This window comes from Piliocolobus tephrosceles, chromosome 18, assembly GCF_002776525.5.
Source record: "Piliocolobus tephrosceles isolate RC106 chromosome 18, ASM277652v3, whole genome shotgun sequence".
NCBI classification, from domain to species: Eukaryota; Metazoa; Chordata; class Mammalia; order Primates; family Cercopithecidae; genus Piliocolobus; species Piliocolobus tephrosceles.
Window position 1 is genome coordinate 73,280,180 of NC_045451.1, and position 24,414 is coordinate 73,304,593.

Genomic DNA, 24,414 nt, shown 5'->3' on the forward strand with positions numbered 1-24,414 from the left:
CTGGATTTATAGGAGGCTGGGGCTAGAGCTGGTCTGGCCCATGGAGTTGATACTTGTATTACTTAAAGAAAGTAAGGCTCAGAGGGTTAAGTAATTCACCAAAACTCACACAGTTAAAACGTTTGAGCTGGGATTCAAACCTTGTTTTTTTCTGACTTAGGTACCCAGTCACAGATGGTAGAAACTGTTCTCAGCGTAGAAAACATGGAGCATTAGTGTACGGCTGCTTCTAAAAGCTGTTTGGTTGTAAAGCAGACCTAAGATTGCAAATTAATGTGTCCTGCAGCTAAGATTACTGGAGTCCACAGGAGTGAGGATACTTCTCTTGTCAAGCAGGTAAGACATTCCGCAGGCAAAACTTAAAGTTCTGTACAGCTCAGTGATGATGCATGTGCATCATTACTGATTTAATGAGTCCAGAGACAAGACTGTGTAAGAGGGCAGCTGTTTTTAGTTTTCAGTAAAACTGAGGTTGGGATGATTCTTTATATGCAATACATAGATTTTATGGGACACAGATTTCTGGGCAGAATTAGACTGGGCTGTTTCTCACAACTGTGAACTTGTTCTCTTAACGAACATTCCCCTTTTCAATTCAGTATTAACTTTTTAAATTTTGATACTTAACATGATAAATTATTTCATAGAAGACTGATGAAAGCCTTGCTCTAAAGTGAAAAACTGTTTTCCCAGCGTCTTCCGGAATTAGATCATTTTTTAATATGTCTTTTTCATTAATGAAAACCCACTTGTCAGTCTCTTAAAGGTACATTTCCTGACCACTGCACGCTTTTGATGCCCAACTCGGTTAGGATGTGTGGGTTTCATATTGATGCTTCCTAAACTCTCAGAGCAGGTTCACTTGGCATCTGATAAATTTTACTCACTCTTTAATTTTTATGCAAGTTTTTAGGTTTGCTAGTTGGCTTTTATTGAATTTCAAAATGCCACTTAGCGAACCCCACAAACACAGGCCCAGCTTCTTGCCAGTTCACCTGTCTGGTGTCACTGCCATACACACTTAGGACTCCTTGCTCCTCATCTCCTTCCAGGTCCAAAAATCCCACAGGACCACTTTAGGGGAAATTGTTTGATACGAATTTATTTTTAAGGATTAGTTTGTTGACTTGTTTTGTGTTTTTACACTATTTCCTGTATTACCTGAGCATGGATAGGAGAATGAACAGTTAACTACGAAAATGTTCAGAGCAGTGTCATTCTAAAATAGTTCCTTTGCAAACAGGATTATTAGAGTAAGAAATAGGCGGATGCCCAGGCAGCTTCTAAGGGGGCCCACCATGGTCCCCACATGGCCTTGTGCAGTCCTTCCCTCCAGCCCCAGTAGAAGGCCTCCACATTGAGGGAAATTTCACCTGCCTGATCCCATCACAAAAGATTCCGACTCTTGTCTGGCTACCAGACCCTCCCTTACTGGCCTCAGTAAAGCAAGCTGCCATCCCAGGGAGGGCCACATGGCAAGGAATCAAGTGAGATTGGAATTGACGGGCAGCTAGCTGCGAACTGAGGCTCCCAGCCCAGCAGGCCGGAAGGACATGGATCATGCTGGCACCAAGTGAAGGCACTTGGAAGTAGGTCCTTCCGCAGTCGGGCCTCAGATGAGACCCCATCTCGGTGACACCACAACTGCAGCCTGAGAGCCCACAGCAGAGGACCCACTAAGCTGTGCCCGGATTCCCCGTGCCAGACGCTGGAAAATCGATGCTTGTTGTTTGAAGCCTTGGCACCTGTGTAAATTCATTCCACAGCATCAGATAACTCACACAGCGGGTGTTTAATTAAAGAGAAACATCACTGCAGATATAACCAGCTCTTTGAAATCGGCCACCTTGGTGGCAAATAGTTGCTTATAAAAGATTGAGACAAGCCAACAACTGTTGACGTTTTGTGATTAAAAACTCTTTTAACCTTTAATAAAACACTCCCATCTTTTGTTTCACTTTCACTTTTTTTTTTTTTTTTTGAGACAGAGTTTTGCTTTTGTCACCCAGGCTGGAGTGCAGTGGTGGGATCTCGGCTCACTGCAATCTCCGCCTTCTGGTTTCAAGTGATTCTCCTGCCTCAGCTTCCTGAGTAGCCGGGATTACAGGCGTTCGCCACCATGCCCAGCTAATTTTTGTAGTTTTGGTAGAGACGGGGTTTCACCGTGTTGGCCAGGCTGGATCCTGACCTCGTGATCTGCCCATCTCAGCTGCCCAACGTGCTGGGATTACAGGCGTGAGCCATCGTGCCGGGCCACAGTTTTAATTTTATGCCTCGGTGTAAATGTAGGCACACTGATAAAAGATCCTGTAAGTTAAATTCATGCCAGTGTAAAGGAGTAGAAGGATTCAGAACTTAGGGAACAGAAAGGGAGATTATGGAAATGAAAGAAAACGTGACCCATCTGGTCTTTAAGGAATTTGCTTGTCGAGATGGGAGAGGGGTGCAGTGAGGATGCTAGCACCCCTCAAAAGAGAGCCCAACTCTGGAGGCTGACAGCCAAGGCCTTGGGCTTTGGAGAGTGGCTCTGAGTGAAGGTAGAGTTGAGCAAGCAAAGCCACAGTTGGAGCCGGAATCCTCCCTGGTGTGTTCATGACAGTTCTCATCCTGCTGTGTCCTGTGCCCACCCAGAAGATGCACAGGAGCACATGTCACTGGCGGGTAGGTTCTGCGACATGTTGGCGTAGACAGCCAGGCTAGGCAGCCCTCTTCCCAGTATGACTGCAGAGGGGGAAGGACTCGTCCAGCCCCAACCCCACTGGGTGCAGCCAGATTCTGCTTAACGTTTTAGTTGCCCCACGAAATCGCCCTTCTGTCAAATCTGTGAGGAGAGGCAGTCACTTATTCCTTGCTATGCACGAGACGCTGAGGCAGGGCAGGGAAGGAACCCTCATCATCTGAGCAGACTCCCGGGGCGTCCTCAGGATGTGTCTAGCGTGGACAGAAAGGCTGCTGGGAGATCTGGGGAGGCCTTGCCATATCACAGTTCTGCAGAGGCCACCTCTGTGTCCGTGCGACATGTACATTTTCAGTCTTGGAAGTTGGTGTTCAGCAGCCCCCCTGGCCCTGTCTTTATGGAAGCATCTGGAGAGCTCCATGTGCTCTGCTGGTGGAGCCTGCTCGCCCTCGTCCCATGTCTCTGCAGCCTCATTTCCCCTCACTTGCTCCTCATGTCACGTCTGCCCTCATACCCCTGGAGTGGGGTAGCCTCTTCCCGACTTGGGCCCCAACACGTCCGTGAAGCTTATCAGGAATGCATATTTTGTGTTAAAGTAGAAGATAACAATAACTAAAGCTGTCAGTTCTCTCTAAACCAATTTCTACATTTAATGCCTTTCCAATAATGATACCTACAAGGTGTTGATTCAAGTAGAAAAGTGGTTCCTAGGTTGGCCTGGCAGTGCCAACAGGACAGCCAGGATGTGCTGCAGAGGGAGAGTGATGGCCTGTGGTTCTCCCGGGCACACCACACAGGATGTCATTGTCAGCCTCCTGGTGCCGACATCAAGGTGAGGAAATGTGTGCTCCCTCTGAGGGATGGTGGGAGCCTCCTGTTGCTAGGCTTTCTCTCTGGAAGGGACCAGCCCTCAGGATTCACATGTGTCACCTTCTGCTGGTGGTCCATTTCTGCCATGTTTGGTGGTTGGGTTTAATTCAGGAGGGAAGCTATTAGGAAGAAACATAGCAACAACTAAGCTTGTATGTCGGCCTCTGCCTGCCCAGGTCTTCTCTCAATGGAAACTCGTGGGGCCACATCCAATCCTAACAGTAATTAAAGGAGCCTGGGTAAGACTGGCTTGTGAAAAGATCAATGAAACAGAATGGAATCCAGAAAGACTCAGATACACACAGAAATTTAGTAGATGGTAAATGGCAACATTTCAGTGAGAAAGAGATGGGTTAGCCCAAAATATCTTCCAGGTGAATCACATGTTAGAAATAAAACTAAGAGCCCCAGAAGAAAATATGAGAGAACAATTTCAGTTATTCATTTCCAATTAGAAACAAAACTCAAGTTTTCTCTCACCAGCGCAGCATGTGAGTTCTCAGAATTAACCAGGTAGCTTCACGCAGGAATGTTAGCTTTGCACATGAAGTGTGTTCTAATTTGGTGTACACCGTGACGAAATGGAGGCTGAGCAAGCGAAGCGGTTTAGTTACCTTCTGGGCTGGTCACCCGGGAGGTCCTCTGTGAGAAAGAGATCTGGACAGGTTTCTCTGGTCTTTTTTAGCTCAGGACTGCTGTCCAGCACCCGCCCTTGCTAGGATACCTTCAGTGGTGTGGCTGCTGGTTGCTGTATGGCAGACAAATGTTTGTCTTTCCCTCTTTCTGTTAGTTTAATAGCAATCTTAAGCCACTTAAGAGGTTTTAAATGTTTCCAGTTATTTAAATCTTTAGACCATGAAGAAAGCCATTGTTTTCTTGGGTGCTAAAGAGGGTGGTGGGCCAGTTCCCTTCCAGAGCCTAAGCCTGAGGCTATCCCTAAAACGGATTAAAGATCAGTTACTAAAATATGCGAATCATGCAAAGATGACCAAGAGAATAAAATAAAAAAGATGTAAACAGTATGTAAAGTGTGATACTTTTCTGTAAGGAAAATTACTCATTGGATGCAGGTGCACTGGGAACAGTTCAGGGAACATCTGCAGGTGGAGAAAGCAGGGTGCCTTTGAGAAGGCGGATGGCAGGATGTTTGTTGTTCATGTTACGTCTTTCTGTCACGTTTTGATTTTGAATAATATGTATTATTTCTGTGGTCTGAAAAGGTGGGAGAGAGACCAAAAGTCAGAGAATAGAACCAACCCAACACACCAGAAGCTAGTGAAGCCCTCTGAATCTGAATGGCTGATCCCAGGGTAAGTTCCCATGTGCTAAGCTGGAATCAAAAGTGCGGGGTCTTAATGGCGCCCGGTGCATGTACAGTTGAGTGGATCTGCTGCCAGCACGTGTTGTGCTGTGCCTGCGCTTGGCGTGTCTGCACGTGCTGTGCCTGCACAGGGCTTGCATTGGTGCCAGGCTGGCGCGGTCTGGGGAGGGCCTGGGGAAGGCCGACTAGGGCCTCCACTGTGGGACACAAGTCCTCAGACCTGGCTGCTTTACTGTACGTGACAAATCAAATGGGGGTGCAGAGGTTTGATGTTGGCCAACAATGGGGGAATCAGGTAGGTGTGCCCCGGCATCCTTGCTCCTCGGTGCAGTGTGCAGGGCTCTCGAGTTAAAAGCAAGCGTCCCCGCGGGTGGGGACGGTCCCTGGGCGGTTCTGGGCTGCACCTTCCTGCCCGGTTTCCCTGCGAGGCGGGCGGCAGTGGAACTCATTCCACAAAGGCTGCCTCTCACTGCGGCCGCCGTGTCACCGCCAGAGCTGTCAGGTACGTCAGTCATGCTGCTTTGTGGTCATGTCACTGGCATAATCCCAAGATTAGGTGGCCACAAAGAGCCATGAATGAGGTGGTAATTGCGTTCAAGGGAAAAAGAGTTAAAGAAAAAAAGACTCTCCTTTCTCACAAGATCCGTGAAAGAAGTGACAGCTCATATTTTAAAGCTGGAGCCAGATAATTGTGGTGAGAGATCTGTGTGTGTTCTCCGGAAAGTGCTGCATGCGCACAATGAATATTCAAATGCCGTTTTGCGCTGTGAATCCCAGATCGCGGGGCCGTCGGGGGAGTCGGCCCGGCCGCGGGAGGGAGCCACACCCAGGGCCTGGGCGCGCTGCGGGAACGGCGGCTCCGAGCAAGGGGACGCCGCCCCTCGGGAGTCGCTGGGAAACGAGTCAGCGCCGGGCAAGCAGCCTGTGCCGGGGACACCGAGTCAGCCGTGCTCGGCGGGGGGCTCGCTCCGCACTCGGTGCCGGAAAATGCCCAGAGGAGCGGGGCGGCCCCGGGGCCTCCTTCCGGAGCACGAGGCCCGGCGCGGAGTCCAGTCCCCCGGTGTGGGGCGCCCGCACCTTCCCCTCGGCGACCGGAGCCACAGGGAGGCCCGGGCAGAAGCGAACTTCGCCGCCCTGGCGGGGCCTCGTGGCTGAGGCTGCAGAGCTGGGGATCCCCGCGGGCCCGCGTTTCAGGGGTCCGGAGGCGCATCCGCGGGGTTCCCGGGCAGCAGCAGGAGGCGCCCGCCTGGGAGGAATCCGGATCCGGATCCGGACAACTGCGGTCGCGGTGGGAGGCGGCGCCAGGCCACGCGGGGCGGACGGAGGCGGGAACAGCCCGCTTTGGCGGCGCCGAAGCAGGAATGGCGACCCCTGCGCGGGGGACCTCGGGAGGAAACGCCTGGCTTGGGGAGTCCGCGCTCGCGCGGGTTGTGGGGGCGGCCGGGTGCTCCGGGGTCAGCCTAGTCCTGCTTTTCAGGGGCTGGAGGCGGAGGGGAGCCGTGGAGCCCGCTCAGGTGGGGAGGCCGGTCCCAGCCGCAGCCGCGCTGCCCCATTCCTTGGCTCCAGCGCCAGAGCTGCCCCGCTGCGCCCCTGGCTTTCTGCCTCTCACCCTCGCCCTCGCCCTCTGCCCTCTCTCTCTTAAAGCCAGTCCTTCCTGTTTCTCCCGGGGGCTTCCTCGGGGGCTTCATATGTGTCCCACCCCCGCTCTGGGGTAAGAAAGGGCGCCACGGCAGGGCTGCCTGGGTTTCACGGTCTGTCCACCAGACTTACGGTACTTTACCGCTCTGTGCCTCAGTTTCCTCATCTGAAAAGTAGAGCTCATATTAGCCTTGACCTTGTAGGTGCTGAACATCAAATGAGCTCATACAAGGGAAGGGGTCGTGTTACCGGTAGAGGGTCGTGACTGCGCGTTGTCCAGGTTGTTGGCATTTTGAACAAAGAAACAGACAAAACGTGCGGCAAAGCAAGGAAAGAAGGAAGCAACGAAAGCAGGGATTTATTGAAAACGAAAGTACACTCCACAGTGTGGGGGCGGCCTGAGCAGGCTCAAGGGCTGCCCCAGAATCTTCTCTGTCCAAATACCCGCTGGAGGTTTCCCATTGGCCACTCATGTGCTCCCCTCATGTAAATAAAGTGGTGGCCCAAATCGGTCTGATTGGTTGCAGAAAGCAGCTAACCAGAGGCTGGAGTGAAGTTACAAAAGTCACACTCCTGCGCAGACATCTGATTGGTTGCAAAAAGCTAACCTTAAGAGGCTAAAGTGGAAGTTACAAAGTTGGACTAATATGCAAACGAAGACAGGCGGCAATGAGTCTGATTGGTTGTGGACGGCCAATTTCCTTTCGGCCCCACAGAGAAGGTGGGGTTTGCAAAGGGAGTAACTTCTGGTCCTTTTGTTACTTAGGCGTGGAAAGTTAGTTTTCCTTTCAATTTAGCTCTAGAAAGTCCGGCGTGAAACGGCCTTAGGTTGCCTGCCTCCATACCCTGTTCTCCTGCCTCACTTAGACCCGTGAGTCCTAGAAAGGGTGGCCATCGCTGGCCGCCACATCATCGGGGTCTCATGCATCCCTGCTCTTGCACCTCAGGAGGCAAGGCTGGGCTGCCCTGGGTTCGGATCTGCCCTTTGGAAGTGCTGTGTTCTGTTTCGGTTTTTTGCTCGTTTGGTTGTTTGGTGGGAGTTGGCGGAGCAGGGGCAGAAAGTGGCGCCCCTGGAGAGCCGCGGGCCCAAGCACTGGGGTGCAGCCCGGCTGTGAATCCATGCGTTGAGACGCCGCCACCTGCCCTGGTGTGGGTGCCTGTGCGTCTTGCTTGTGGTCATCCTGGCTGCTCTAGCACACAGGTGTCTAATCTTAAAGGCAGAAAGAAGACGCGGTCACCCCCCAAACCCTAGACTCTGCATGTGTGTGAAGTTTTCAGTGTTGTCTCAGGCGTGGTCTCAGGGGCAAGGAGAGGTGCTCAGCACGCAGGAGCTGCCGCACCAGACGGGAAGTCACCAAAGAGGGAGTCCAGGTCAAAAGGGACTTGGAGACACAACAGAAGCAACCACAAAGACCTTGTCTGAATCCGGACTGGAACAAGCCACCTGACAAAAGACATTTTGAGACAAGAGAAATTGAAACACTGATAAGGGGTTAGATATTAAGGGAGTACTGTTAGTTTTGTTGGATGTGATAATGATAATTTTTAAAAAATTTCTTGACTGGGTGTGGTGGTGAGCCAGCACTCCCAGCACTTGGGGAGTCTGAGGCAGGAGAATAGTGAGCCCGGGAGTTCGAGACCAGCCTGGGCAACATAGCACAACCTCAACTCTACAGAAAATTTTAAAACCTAGCCAGGCATGGTGGGAGGCCAAGGTGGGCCGATGACTTGAGGTCAGGAGTTCGAGACCAGCCTGGCCAACGTTACAAAAATTAGCCGGGCGTATTACAGGCACACACCTGTAATACCAGCTACTAGGGAGGCTGAGCCAGAACAATTGGTTGAACCTGGGGGTGAAGGTTGCAGTGAGCCGAGATCGCGCCACTGCACACCAGCCTGGGCGACAGAGCGAGACTCCATCTCAATCAATCAATCAATCAATCAATAAAATGTCTGCAATAAAAAATGTTTTAAGTTGAAGAGTAAGATCACAACAATAATACTCAGCTATAACAAGTTTTTCTTCTGTGACTCATATGAAGGACTCCAGAGGCCAGGATGGTGGTGAGAGCCACTACCTCCATGTGGCACGTGGGTTCCCCGGTGCTCCAGGCCTGCCCGGCCTCGGGGCCTGGCACCTGCTGCTCCCTTGGCCTGGAATGTTCTCACCCAAGACCCCTGCATCTGACTCTCACCTCCTTCCTTGTGTGTTCCTCACGTGTCGTTTTCATGAGGCCTTCCTTGGCTTCTCTGAATAGAACTCCCTCTTCTCCTCCTCCCAATCCCTCTCCCCTCCAGTTTGACACCAAAGTACCTTTCACCCACTGAGGTCCTGTGTCACAGAAGGAAAGTGGAGGGGCAGGGTTTTGTTCTGCTCACGAACAGATATCCTCGGACAGTGTGTGTGTATGTATTTCTGTTTCTTTTTTCTTTTCTTTTTTTCCTACTAAACCACCAAACAGGCAAAACCCAGCACAGTGTTTAATGGTGGGAGGTCCCTATGGATCTCTGCCGGGTCTCTGCCAGGACATGAAGAAGCGGCTCGGGTTCCAGGCTTCTGTCAGATGTGCCGGCTGTCTAGGCTCCCAGGGCCTTCTATTCTTACAGCAGGTGGCCGCCATGCCCCTGACGTTTCCCTGACACACAGGCTGCCTCCATGGCCATCGCCGAGTCGGTACAGACTTGCAGACCCATGTAAACCCAGCGGGCCCCTTAGAGGTTTGGGAAGGAGAGGTCACCATTGCTGGCTCTACTGTGACTGTCCTGACTTGGCCCTCACTGGGCATTAATGCTTCAATTTCACAGTGCGCTTGGGCAGATGTCCCCTGGTCCTACGAGAGGCTCCGCTCGTCCCAGGCACACTTACTTAGTATTAGAGAGTGCCCATCTTTATCTTAAGTGAAAAAGAAAGAAAGAAAAGAAAGAACTTTAACAACGCTGTAGACCAGTTGGGCCTAACGGACACATACAAAACACTCCGCCCAACAACAGCACAATACACATTCTTCTCAAATGTACACAGATGTACATAGATCACCGGTTATGCCACAAAAGAAAATCTTTTTTTTTTTTTTTTGAGACAGAGTCTCGCTCTGTCGCCCAGGCTGGAGTGCAGTGGCCGGATCTCAGCTCACTGCAAGCTCCGCCTCCCGGGTTCACGCCGTTCTCCTGCCTCAGCCTCCCGAGTAGCTGGGACTACAGGCACCCGCCACCTCGCCCGGCTAGTTTTTTTTGTATTTTTTTGGTAGAGACGGGGTTTCAACGTGTTAGCCAGGATGGTCTCGATCTCCTGACCTCGTGATCCGCCTGTCTCGGCCTCCCAACGTGCTGGGATTACAGGCTTGAGCCACCGTGCCTGGCCCCCAAAAGAAATTCTTAACAAATTTAAGAAGATCGGGCCAGGCGCGGTGGCTCATGCCTGTAATCCCAGCACTTTGGGAGGCCAAGGTGGGTGGACCACGAGGTCAAGAGATCGAGACCATCCTGGCTAACGCAGTGAAACCCCCGTCTCTACTAAAAATACAAAAAAATTAGCCGGGCGTGGTGGCAGTCGCCTGTAATCCCAGCTACTTGGGAGGCTGAGGCAGGAGAATGGCGTGAACCTGGGAGGTGGAGCTTGCAGTGAGCTGAGATTGCGCCACTGCACTCCAGCCTGGGCGACAGAGCGAGACTGATCGAAGTTATACAAAGCATCTTTCTAAACCACAGTGGAATGAAACTAGAAACCAATAGTCGTAGGACAAGGAGAAAATTCCCAAATATGTGGAAATTAAACAACACACTCTGAACAACCAATGGGTCAAAGAAGAAACACAAAGGAAATTACAAAATATCTTGAGAAAAAATGACAATAAAAACACACATAACAAGTTATGGAAGTAGGAAAAGCAGTACTGTAGAAAAAGTTTATAGCACGGAACACGTACATTAAGAAATAACAAAGATCTCAAATCAACAACCTAACTTTACACTCCAAGAAATTAGAAAAACAAAAACAAACTAAAAACAAACTTAGCAGGGGGAAGAATACCACAAGCAGAAGGTGAAGAACAGCCAACATGTGCAGAGATCACACGGTGAGAGAGGAAGCAAGGGGGCAAAGGGGATGGTGCCAGGCTCTAGTTAACAACCAGCTCCCACAGGAACTCACAGAGCAAGAACTTATCGCAAAAACGACACCAAGCCGTTCAGGAAGGATCTGCCCCCCATCACCCAAACACGTTTCGCTAGACCCCGCCTCTCAACACTGACACATTGAGGATTAAGTTTCAACATGATATTTGACGGGAACAAACCAACCATAGCCAAAGCACAGCAGTGCAGCTGCTATGGAAAACAGTATGGAAATTCCTCAAACAATTAAAAATGGAATTAACATACAATCCTTGAACCTTGAGGATAGTACACTAAGTGAAATAAGCCAGTCACAAAAAGAGAAATGCTAAATGTTAATTTCATTTATTTTGTTTTTATTTTTGTGGATTGCTTTTACATTTTTTATTTAATATGGATTTCCAATTATTATATAAAATGTTTACATGGTTCTAAAATCAAATCTAAAACAAAGGAATCGAAATCAACAGCAAAGGAAGGTACATTCCGATTAGTCTAACTTCCATCTGTTGTTTCCAATACCCAGTTCCCTCCCTCATGCTATAAATAACAATTTATATATATATATAATGGTTATTACTATTTTAGAAAGAGAATATTCCACAATAATTAAGACCATAGGCTTTATAGTTATGAATTCCTTCATTTAGCAAGTATTTAGTTCACACCTATTATGTGCCAGACTTGTGTTAGACCTGGAGATATAGCAATGGTCTATGTCATCATAGAACTTCTTTTTTAAAAATTGTGGACAAAAACATATAAATTTTACCATTTTAACCGTTTCTAGGCACACAGTTTAGTAGTGTTCACTCTAAGTACCTTGTGTGCATCAGAGTTCTAGAAATTTTCATCTGGTAAAACTGAAACTCTAGACCCATTGAAGAAAAACTCCTTTCTCCCTTTTCCCAGATGATTAAGATCCCACCAATAAAATCTTCTACCATGTGTCATGCGGTATATCTGTTTGTAACCTTTCCTAGACCGACTGGTACAGCTGACTGATGAAATTGAGTTTCAGGTTGTAACCAGTGCGTCCTCTTCATTATCAACATTAATATCAAATACATTTACCAGGCCATCAGGTGAACCTGAGACTACCATGTTGGCATTGCTGGGATGGAAACGTACTTGAGTGACATCATCGCTATGTATCTGAATATGCACCAATCGCGTCTTTAGTTGTACGTAAATCCTGAGAATTCATCCTTGCATCCCAAAACACCAACCATGCATCATCATCAACTTTTCTGTACCAGCACAAATAATATGATCATTACAGTTAATATTAAAATGGATAGAAGTATTGGAAGGGTAATCCTTGAAGAGCTGGACAGGTTTGTCACTGGCTGTTCGAGCTTCCCAACATTTTACAGGTGCCTTCAGTATATCCTGAATATACACGGTCACAGGAGTTCACAAATTTCACTCGATTAAGAAGTTCAGGATATCCACTAAATTCTCAGAGTACATTTAATCTTTTCCTATCATATATTCTGATCGATCCATTAGAATATAAAACCGCAACCAAGTTTTATTTTCCTGCTTGCACAGTCTTTGATATGTCTATGCCAAGAAGTTAAGTGGGCTTTTTGGTTCCTGAGGAACGTTTAACAGTGTGCAGATTAGCAGACTGTTCCTCAGTCTTTTACGTATCAACAGTAGCATCCAAGGGTAGTAAAACTCCAGAAATCCCACTTTTAGGTATTTACTCAAGAGAAATAACAACTTATGTCCATACAAACACTTATACACGTGTGCATCACAACTTTATTTATAACAGCCAAATACCTCAGCAGTTGGCCTCCAGTGAGTACTGGAGAAAATGCAGGCTCCCAGATTTCTTTCTTGATTTCTTGTTCAGATTGTTTACTCTTGGCATATGTAACTCCTACTGATTTTTGTATGTTGATTTTGTATCCTGCAACTTTCCTGGATTTGTTTATCAGTTCTAACAGTCTTTTGGTGGAGTCTTTAGATTTTTCTAAGTGTAAGATCACGTCATCTGTGAAAAATGCTAATTTGACTTAATTCTTTCAAATTTGGGTGTCATTTATTTCTTTCCCTTGCCTAATTGCTCTGGTTGGGACTTACAGTGTTATGTTGAATAAAAATGGTGAAAGTAGCCAGGTGCAGAGGCTCACGCCTGTAATCCCGCACTCTGGGAGGCCGAGGTGGACAGATTGCTTGAGGCCAGGAGTTCAAGACCAGCCTGGGCGACACGGAGAAACCCCGTCTCTACTAAAACTATAAAAATTAGTCAGACACAGCGGCACATGCCCATAATCCCAGCTACTTGTGAGGCTGCGGCATGAGAATCACTTGAACCCAAGAGGCGGAGGTTGCAGTGAGCTGAGATCACACCACTCCGCTCCAGCCTGGGTGACAGAGCAAGACTCTGTTTCAAAAACAGAAAGGGTTGAAAGTAGGTGTTTTTTGAGTTGTTCCATATGTTAGAGGAAGGGTCTTCAATTTTTCCCTATTCAGTACCATATAAGCTGTGGAACTGTTATATATAGCCTATATTATTTTGAGGTATGTTCCCTTTATACTGAGTTTGATGATGGGTTTTATCATAAAGGGATGCTGAGTTTTATTGAATGCTTTTTCTGGATGTGTTGAGATGATCATATAGTTTTTGTTCTTGGTTCTATTAATGTGATGCATCACATTTATTGATTTGCATATGTTAAACCATCCTTGCATCTCTGGGATAGATCCCATTTGACCATGTTGAAAAATCACTTTAATGTGTTGTTAAATTCAATTTGCTAGTATTTTGTTGAATATTTTTGCCTCTATGTTCAATCAGTTGATACTGACTTACCATTTTCTTTTTTTGTTATGTCCTTGTCTGGTTTTGGTATCAGGGAAATGCTGGCTTCAGAGAACAAGTTAGGAAGTATTCCCTCTACTTCAATTTTTTTTAGGGGTTTGAGTAGAATTGGTTCTAGTTCTTTGTAAAACGTTTGGTAGAATTCAACAGTGAGGCCATTATATCTGGGCTTTTTTTTTTTTTTGAGACAGAGTCTCACTCTGTCGCCCAGGCTGGAGTGCAGTGGGCGACACTGCAAGCTCCGCCTCCCGGGTTCACACCATTCTCCTGCCTCAGCTTCCCGAGTAGCTGGGACTACAGGTGCCACCACCACGCCCAGCTAGTTTTTTGTATTTTTTAGTAGAGACGGGGTTTCACCGTGTTAGCCAGGATGGTCTTGATCTCCTGACCTTGTGATCTGCTCACCTCAGGCTTCCAAAGTGCTGGGATTACAGGGGTGAGCCACTGCGTCTGGCCACTTTCTTTTTTTCACAGAAAACTTTTTATTATGGCTTTAATCTTCTTACTCATTTTTGATTTGTTGAAGTTTTCTATTTCTTCATGGTTCAATCTTGATGGGGTGAATGTGTCCAGGAATGTATCCATTTCTTCTATGCTTTCTGATTTGTTGGCATATAGTTATTCACAATAGTCTCCAATGATTCTTTGTATTTCTGTGGCCTAGTTGTTATGTCTCCTTTTTTGTTTCTAATTTTATCTATTTGGGTCTTCTTTCATTTTTCTCTTAGTCTAGCTGAAGACTTTTATCTTTTCTTTCCAAAAAAACCACAACTTTTCATTTTGTTGATTTCTGTATTTTTTTAAGTCTCAATTTTCTTTATTTTTGCTCTGATTTTTATTATTTCTTTCTTTCTACTAATTTTGGGTTTGGTTTGTTCTTGCTTTTCTGATTCCTTGAGGTGTATTTTAGGTTGTTTATTTGAAGTCTTTCTACATTTTTGATATAGCCATTTATTGCTATAAACTTCCCTGTTAGTACTGCTTCTGCCACATCCCATAGATTGTGGTATGTTGTATTTTCATTTTCATTTGTTTCAAGAAATTTTTAAATTTCCTTTTAAATTCTTTCATTAACCCATTGATCGTTCAGGAGCACATTGTTTAATTTCCATGTACTTGTGAAGTTTCTGAGGTTCCTCATTGATTTCTACTGTTATTCCATCATGGTCAGAAACACACACTTGATATGATTTCTGCATTTTTGAATTTGTTGAGACTTGTTTTGTGGCCTAAGATACGGTTTATTTTGGAGATTATTCCCATGTGCTGATGAAAAGAATGCAATAATTGGGTGAAATGTTCTGTTAATGTCAGTTAGGCCTAGTAAGTCTTGGGTATAGTTTAAATTTTTTTTTTTTTTTTGACTTTCTGTCTGGATGATCTGTCCATTAATGAGTAGGGTGTTAAAGTCCCCTACTATTACATTTCAGTCTATCTCTCCGTTTAGATCTATTAATGTTTGCTTTTATATACTTCAGTGCTCTGGTATTGGGTGCATACATATTTATAATTGTTATATTCTGTTGCTGAATTTACTCTATCATTAAGCGGTGACCTTCTTTGTATCTTTTTAGTCTTTGATTTGTAGTCTGAGATAAATATAGCTACATCTGCTCTTTTTTAGTTTCCAGTTCCATGGAATATCTTTTCCTACCCCCTCACCATCAATCTATGTGTGTCTTTGTAGGCAGCATATATTTGGGTCTTGTTTCTTTATTGATTCAGCCATTTTATGCCTTTTATCTTAGAGGACCGAGTCCTTTTATATTCAGTGTTATTAATCGTAAGTGAGGACTTACTACTGTCGTTCTGTTGCTTGTTTTCTGATTGTTTTGTACATGCTTTCTCCTTTTCTTCCTTTCTTACTACCTTCTTTTGTTGTTAACTTACTTTGTCTTGTAGCATGTTTTAATTTGTTTCTTCTTATTTTTAGGAAATCTATATAGATTTTGGATTATGGCTACCATGAAGTTTATAAAAAGCATCTTATAAGTTATTTTAAAGAGATGACAACTTATCTTAGATTACAAAGAAAAAAAATAACTCTGCACTTTAACTCCGTCCCCCCATATTTTAACTTTTAGTTGTCTCAATTTACATATTGTTATATTATCTATTTCTTAACAGGCTGCTATAACTATTATTGTTTTTGATATATTTGTCTTTTGGACTTCATGCTAAAACTGTGAGAGGACTGCACAACACAATTGCAATATTAGGGTATACTGGGTTTGTCTGAGCTGAATACTTAACTTTTTCTGTAGGTTTTATACCTTCAAATATTTTTCATTTTTTTTTATTTTTTTCTTTTGGCATTTTAGTGTTTTTTTTTTTTTTCAGATTAAAGAACTATCTTTAGCATTTCTTGTAAGATGGGTGTGGTGGTGGTGAACTCTCAGTTTTGTTTGAAAAAGACTGTCTCTTCATATTTGAAGGATAACTTTGCTGGGTACAGTATTGTTGAATGGCAGGGTTTTTTTTCTTTCATCACTTTGAAAATGTGATCTCACTCTCTCTTGGCTTGTATGGTTGCCATTGAGAAGTCTGTTGCTGGACAAATCGTAGCTTCTTTATGTGTGATTTACTTCTGTTCTCTTGCTGGTTTTAGGACCTTTCTTTGTTCTTGACGTTTCAGAGTTTGTCTTATTTGAATCAAATCTGGTGATCTCTTACCTTCTTGTACCTGGTTATTTATATCTTTCTCAAGTTTTGGAAAGTTTTCTATTTTTCTTTTTGAATATACTTTCTACTCCCCTTACTCTTGTTCAACTCCCTCTTGAATACCAATAATTCTTGTTTGTTTTTTTGAAGTAATTTTCTATATTTTATAGGTAATCTTTGTTCCTTTTCACTCTTTTTTTGTCTTTTCTCCTCATACTATGTATTTTCAAATAGGCTGTCTTCGACCTCATTGATTCTTGTGCTTCATCCATTCGGCTGTTGAGAGCCTCTAATAACTTTTCAGTTCAGTACATGTATTTCTCACTTCTAAGAGTTGTGTGTGATCTTTTTAATTATTTCAATCTCTTTGTTAAATTTCTCAGTTGCTTTTCTGTGTTATCCTGAAGATCATTGAGTTTCCTGAAAACTGCAGTTTTGGGCTGAGCATGATGGCTCACACCTATAATCCCAGTGCTTTGAGAAGCTGAGATAGGAGACCTACTTGAGGCCAGGAGTTTGAGACCAGGCTGGAAAAAAATAGTGAGACTACATTTTTACATAAAGATAATTAAAAAAGAAATTAGCCAGGTATGGTGGCATATGTCTGTAGTCCTAGCTACTTGAGAGGATTGCTTGAGTCCAAGAGTTTGAGGTTGCAGTGAACTAAGATCATGACACTGCATCCCAGCCTGGGCTCTGTCTCTAAAAACAAACAAAAAACCTCGCAGTTTTGGATTCTTGGTCAGAGAGCTCACATATTGCCATCTTATTAGGGTCAGTCACTGGTTCCTTGCTTTTTCTATTTGGGGAGGTCATGGTTCCCTGTTCACAGTTGTTTCTTGTGGATATAGTCTACATCTTTGCATTGAGGGATTATTTAAGTAAGTCTTCTTTGTCTGGCTTGTATTGGGTTTGTGTCTGTAGAGCTTCTTTACCACTAGGTTGCCTGGTTCCTTTACAGTTGTGGGTGGTGCCTAAATCCAGGTCCACCCAGCTGTAATGAATGACATGAATGCTGCCCTTCTTGAATGGGGGAGGCCCCAAAGAGGATGTTCCACCAGTATGGGAAGGCTGGCAAGGGGTTTGTGCCCAGGAGACCTGTGAAATGAATCTTTTACATGTGGTGCTGCTGAACAGCTTCTCTGATTTGGTGTCTTCTTAGGCCAAGTTACAGAGCAGAGTTTCCAGGGCTGGGGATGGTTGTCCTGCCTGCCTATTTTGTCTCTGCCTGTCCTCAAGGATATTTCTCCCTTCAGGCACTCATAATGCTTTCCATGGGCTAAGGCAGGGTCAGATGTGCCAGAGAATCCAAGACAGTGGGGGAGCTGGTTGTCCACCTCGATCTCACTTTTTCCAGTGTAGAAACTATGAGTTGAGAGGAAATTTTTCCATGTGCTTGGTGATAGGCAGAATGGGGGGAGGGACATCACAAATGTGAAAGTCCAGTTTTCTTTCTGTCTGCTCAGAGTTTCTTTTTTTTTTTTTTTTTAATTTTTATTTTTTTTGAGATGGAGTCTCGCTCTGTCGCCCAGGCTGGAGTGAGTGGCATGATCTCCGCTCACTGCAAGCTCCGCCTCCCGGGTTCCCGCCATTCTCCTGCCTCAGCCTCCTGAGTAGCTGGGACTACAGGTGCCACCACCTCACCCAGCTAATTTTTTGTATTTTTAGTAGAGACGGGGTTTCACCATGTTAGCCAAGATGGTCTCGATCTCCTGACCTCGTGATCCGCCCGTCTCAGCCTCCCAAAGTGCTGGGATTACAGTTTACTAAATTCTTACTTGATCTATATAAGCAGAACAGATCTTAGTGAGACCCTCGGTGTGGTGCTGGTTGCCAGAGGAGTCAGCGTGGCACCATTGGCACATGGTGCCTGGGGAATCACAGAGAGAGTGAGCTGCCTGCTGGCTCAAATACACTGAGCCATAAAAAGTCTCCAGAATAGATTTTGGGTGTCCAGGGATACATAGCTATTCTGTAAGTGCTGAGATGACCTCGAAGCCTTGTGGGCATGGGCTCCTTGGGACCCTTTTGTGGAACCATGCAGCAGGACGTGAAGTCAGCCTGGCCTTGGAGCCCGACTCTCAGCTCTGGGCAGCCTCCCCACGGCAGTGTACTCAGGTCTGTGTGTCCAGTCATAGTGGGAGCCCTGGCTTTGAAGGGGGTGCAGAGTCCACGTGGCCCAGCTCTCTCCCTAAGGAAAGAATCCTCTCCCTGCCTCCCACAGGGGTCTTGGCCTTTGGCCGTATAGTCCCAGAAGTGAGAGACCCACTTTTGGAAGACAAGAATTTTGATGTTGGGTAATAGCTATTATCTATCATCACCATCCTCTTCTCCACCTCCACCTCTTCCTCCTATCCCCCCAGACAGCCAGCACCATCCTGTGCCTTGCAGCACTGAAGACTCTGCCTAGATCACACATCCCAGGAGGTGGAGGCAGTGGGGCGGGCTGAGGGCGGGGCCTGGGTCTCCCTCCTGTCGGGCTTTGTGCCCTGGCATCACTGCTATTTAAGCAGCTTTCTCTCGCACACAGACCCCGGGTACCTGCCTGGAGCTGAGGTCGTCAGTTCCAGCTTGGTCCTCACAGCCACCAGGAATTGCAGGTGTTAAGAGAAGGCAGGTAGGAGTGGCCCAGAGAGAGTTAGGATTTCGTCCCAGCTTTGCCACTGACTGGTTGTAGGATCTCAGGCAAGTCACACTACTTCTTAACAACTTCTCTTTTTCTGTTGCAAAATGAGAGACTTAGACCAGATTTGATTTGTTTGTTTTTTAGCACGGTTGTGTGCATTTTCCATGGGTTGTGCTCTTTGCTGGATGCCAAAATGAGAAGACAGTCCAGACAGGGGCCTGAGCCACACACCATGGTTATAAGTGGGACGGGGTGAAAGCACAGCCACGGAGGCCACGGGGTCAGGAAGCCCCTTCCACAGCAGCAGCCTGGTGAGGGAGTTGGGAGCGTCTGTGCCAAGGAAGGGGCACACCGGGCGGGAGGTGGGCAGTACAAGCCCTGAGGCCTGGAAGTGTGTGAAACCCCATGCTTGTGGGAAGTCCAGGAGGAGAGAGGGAAGGCCGGGAGGCCACATCAAGCTGGCTCTGCTGCCGAGACTGGAGTGCAGCAGTGCGATCACAGCTCACTGCAGCCTTGAACTCCTGGGCCCAAGCGATCCTCCTGCCTCAGCCTCCCGAGTATGAGAAAGGGTTTTTCTGAGGCAAATGGCTGATCCGATTTGCCCCATGGGGAAGCCGGTACTCTGGGGGTCCCGGCACAAATGGCAGACAGAGGGTCTGCAGGAGAGGAGCCCAGTTCAAAGGAACAGAAAATTGGGTCGCCCAGATGTGTCCGGTGGTGAACACTGAAGGGAAAGGAGCCGCCTCAGGGTGTGGCCCGTATGTAACGGCAGAGAACACCAGGAAGGGTTCCTCCAGCCGTACCTCTTTGAAGACATTTGTTGAGCCCTCCACACGCCTCTCCTCCCAGGTGTAAACATTCCCAGTGTCCCGGTGTTTCCCACGGCATGTGGGCCCTCAGCCCGCTCTGGGTAGAGGGAGGGCCTTGGGGCGTGGACACCAGTCTGAAGTTCTGCCTTTGGTCCTCCATGAGGCATTTATCATGCCTGATCACACACAGTTTTTTCTCAAATATAACACCATAAAAATCCAAACAATTTGGTCACACAATTAGTCCAATTATATCCTAATGAAAAAGGAGGACAGATTCTTATTGAATCTTTGCAAATAATGCCAATTAAAGCAAAGAACCTCAATAAAAATACTTATGAATCCTAAGAGATGAGTAAGATATTAAAGAATGTTTTGTTTCGGCTTACAAAAGCATAGTTTATTAAGCTACAGGTTAAGGACAGATCCAGAAGAAGGAGAAAGGCTTCATCGTATACTGATCACAAAGAAAACATAAAATAACAGTGGCAAAACTCAGATTTCCCTCATGCATCCAGTCAATGCCACTTCCAAAGGCTCTCAGACCTGGTCTATTATCACTTCTTGAATATCAGACTAAATACTCCAAGACCACTTCTGCCATTTTAACACAGACAAGACCCAGTTCTAGTCTGGCATTAATGTAATATTTGGCAGCCAAGGATTCATATGCTTTTATTTTTTCTTATGAACAAACCCATCAAGTGTGAACAAATTTTGCCCAAATTGTAATACATTTCATTTTTTTTTTCAGACTTATTATTTGCAGATATTTGGAATCAAGGAAAATAAGGTTTACTCTCTTTAAACCTGCCATAATTTTCTATTTTCATTCAAGTTGTATCTTTCACTACTGTCTTTCCCATTCTGGACCAAACAAACACTTTAGACAAAACGAATGTCTTTATCCTTGATGAACAAAAGCACATCCCACTGAATGCTCAATCATATTTCTTTGCCACTATTGCTCCTAGTGTAGTCTCAGTCACTAATATTAATTATAAATGTTAACCCAACCAATAACTTCCATTTGCAGGTAGAATTGGGAGGTGGAGATAGAGAACCGTCTGTTGTCACACAAGCCATTTTAGCAGACAGTGTCACCCTGAATTTATAAAACAATTACTGCTAGACCTAAGAAATGAGATAGACAGCAGCACAATAATAGTGGGGGACTTCAACATCCACTGACAGCACTAGACAGATCATCAAGACAGAAAGTCAATGAAGAAACAATGAATTTAAGCTCTATCTTAAAACAAATGGACTTAACAGATATTTACAGAACATTCTACCCAACAACTGCAGAATATACATTCTATTCATGACCACATGGAAAATTCTCCAAGACAGATCCTATGATAAGCCACAAAACAAGTCTCAATAAATTTAAGAAAATTGAAATCGTATCAAGTACTCCCTCAGACCACAGTAGAATAAAATTGGAAGTCAACTCCAAAACGAATCCTCAAAACCATACAAATACATGGAAATTAAATAACCTGCTCCTAAATGATCACTGGGTCAACAATGAAATCAGGATGGAAATTTAAAAAGTATTTGAACTGAACGATAATAGTGACACCCCTATCAAAACCTCTGGGACTCACTCCTGTAATCCCAGCACTTTGGGAGGCCGAGGCAGGTGGATCATGAGGTCAGGAGTTCAAGACCAGCCTGGCCAAGATGGTGAAACCCTGTCTCCACTAAAATACAAAAAAAATTAGCTGGGTGTGGTGGCAGGCTTCTCTAATCCCAGTTACTCGGGAGGCTGAGGCAGAGAATTGCTTGAACCTGGGAGGTGGAGGTTGCAGTGAGTCGAGATCTCACTACTGCACTCCAGCCTGGGCGACAGAGCAGACTCTGTCTCAAACAAGCAAGCAAACAAACAAAACACCAAACAAACAAAAAAACCTCTGGGATATGGCAAAGGCAGAACTAAGAGGAAAGTTCATAACCTTAAAAAATGCCAACATCAGAAAGTCTGAAAGAGCCCAGACAATCTAAGGTCCCACCTCAAGGAACTAGAGAAACAAGAACAAACCAAACCCAAACTCAGCACAAGAAAAGAAATAACACAGATCAGAGCAGAACCAAATGAAATTGAGACACAAAAACAACACAAAAGATAAAAGAAACAAAAAGCTGAAAAGTTCTTTGAAAAGATAAATAAAATTGCTAGACTAAATTAGGGAGATTAACCAAGAAAAGATCCAAATAAGCTCAATTAGAAACGAAATGGGAGATACAACTGATACCACAGAAATACAAAAGATTATTCAAGGCTACTATGAACACCTTTATGTGCATAAACTAGAAAACCTAGAGGAGATAGATGAATTTCTGGAAATATACATCCCTCCTAGATTAAACCGGGAAGAAATAGGAACTCTGAACAGACCGAGAACAAGCAGCGAGATTGAAATGGTAATGAAAAAATTGTCAGCAATAAAAAAAAGCCCAGGATCAGATGGATTCACAACTGAATTCTATCAGACATTCAAATAAAAATTGGTACCAATCCTATTGACACTATTCCAAAATACAAAGAAAGAGGGAATCCTCCCTAAATAATTCTGTGAAGCCAGTATTACCCTAATGCCAACACCAGGAAAGGACATAACAAAAAAAGAAAACTACAGGCCAATATCCCTGATGAATATAGATGCAAATATCCTTAACAAAATACTAACTAACTGAATCCAACAGCATGTAAAAAAGATACTCCACCATGATCAAGTGGGTTTCACACCAGGGATGCAGGGATGCTTTAACACAGGCAAGTAAATAAATGTGATACACCACATAAACAGAATAAAAACAAAAATCACATGATCATCGCAATAGATGCAGAAAAAGCATTTGACAAAACCCAGCATCCATTTATGATTAAATCCCTCAGCAAAATAGGCATAGAAGGGACATATCTTAATGTAGTAAAAGCCATCAGTGACAAACCCACAGTCAACATAATACTAAATGGGGAAAAGTTGAAAGTATCTCCCCTGAGAACTGGAACAAGGCAAGGATGCCCACTCTCACTACTTCTGTTCAACATAATACTGGAAGTCCTAACCAGAGCACACAAGAGAAAGAAATAAAGGGCATCCAGATTGGTAAAGAAGAAGTCAAACTGTCACTGTTGGCGGATGATACGATCGTATACCTAGAAAACCCTAAAGACTCTCCCCAAAAGCTCCTAGAGCTGATGGAATTCAGCAAAGTTTCAGAATACAAAATTAATGCACCCAAGTCAGTAGCTCTGCTATACACATCAGCAACCAAGCTGAGCATTAAATCAAGAACTCAGTCCTTCCTAAAATAGCTGCAAAAATAAATAAATGAAACGAAAGACTTAGGAATATACCTAACTAAGGAGGTGAAAGACCTCTAGAAGGAAAACTACAAAACACTGCTGAAAGAAATCGTAGATGACAAAAACAAATGGAAACACATCCCATGCTCACGGATGGGTAGAACCAATGTTGTGAAAATGATCATACTGCCTACAGCAATCTACAAATTCAATGCAGTTTCCATCAAAATACCACCACAATTCTTCAGAGAACTAGAAAAAGCAATTCTAAAATTCATATGGAACCAAAAAAGAGCTTGCATAGCCAAAGCAAGACTAAGCAAAAAGAACAAATCTGGAGGTATCACATTATCTACTTCAAACTATACTACAAGGCCATAGTCACCAAAACAGCATGGTACTGGTATAAAAATAGGCAAATAGAACAATGGAACAGAATAGAGAACCCAGAAATAAACCCCAATACCTACAGCCAACTGGTCTTTGACAAAGCAAACAAAAACATGAAGTGGGGAAAGAACACCCTATTTAACAAATGGTGCTGGGATAATTGGCAAGCCACATGTGGTACAATGAAACTGGATCCTCACCTTTTACATTATACAAAAATCAACTCAAGATGGATCAAGACTTAAATCTAAGACCCGAAACCATAAAAATTACAGACGATAACATTGGAAAAACCCTTCTAGACATGAGGTTAGGCAAAGACTTCATGACCAAGAACCCAAAAGCAAATGCAACAAAAACAAAAACAAATAGATGGGACTTAATTAAACTAAAAAACTTCTGCACAGCAAAAGAAACAATCGGCAGAGTAAACAGACAACCCACAGAGTGGGAGAAAATCTTCACAATCTATGCATCTGGCAAAGGACTAATATCCAGACTCTACAAGGAACTCAAACAAATTAGCAAGAAAAATATCAACAATCCCATCAAAAAGTAGGCTAAGGCCATGAATACACAGTTCTCAAAAGAAGATACACAAATGGCCAACAAACATGAAAAAATGCTCAGCATCACTAATTATCAGGGAAATGCAAATCAAAACCACAATGCCACTTTGGGAGGCCAAGGCAGGAGGATCATTTGAGGTCAGGAGTTTGAAACCAGCCCGGCCAACATGGTGAAACCCTGCCTTCACTAAAAATACAAAAATTAGCTGGGCATGCATAATGGTGGGCACCTGTAATGCCTGCTACTTGGGAGGCTGAGGCACCAAAAATGCTTAAACCTGGGAAGTGGAGATTGCAGTGAGCTGAGATCGTGCCACGGTACTCCAGTCACAGTGTCGGAATGAGACTCTGTGTCAAACAAACAAACAAAAAGAACAAAACCACAATGCAATACCACCTTACTCCTGCAAGAATGGCCACAATTAAAAAAAAAAAAAATCAAAAGAATAATAGATGTTGGTGGGGATGTGGTGAAAAGGGAACACTTCTACATGGCTGGTGGGAATGTACAGCCACTATGGAAAACAGTGTGGAAATTCCTTAAAGAACTAAAAGTAGAACTACCATTTGATCCAGCAATACCACTAC

At 44.9% G+C, this 24,414-nt stretch overlaps 1 pseudogene; it reads right to left on the bottom strand.

Annotated features, from left to right (window-relative positions):
• Nucleotides 1–9,066: 9,066 nt before the first annotated feature.
• Nucleotides 9,067–17,981, bottom strand: LOC111553527 (annotated as a pseudogene).
• Between the last annotated feature and the right edge of the window lie 6,433 nt (nucleotides 17,982–24,414).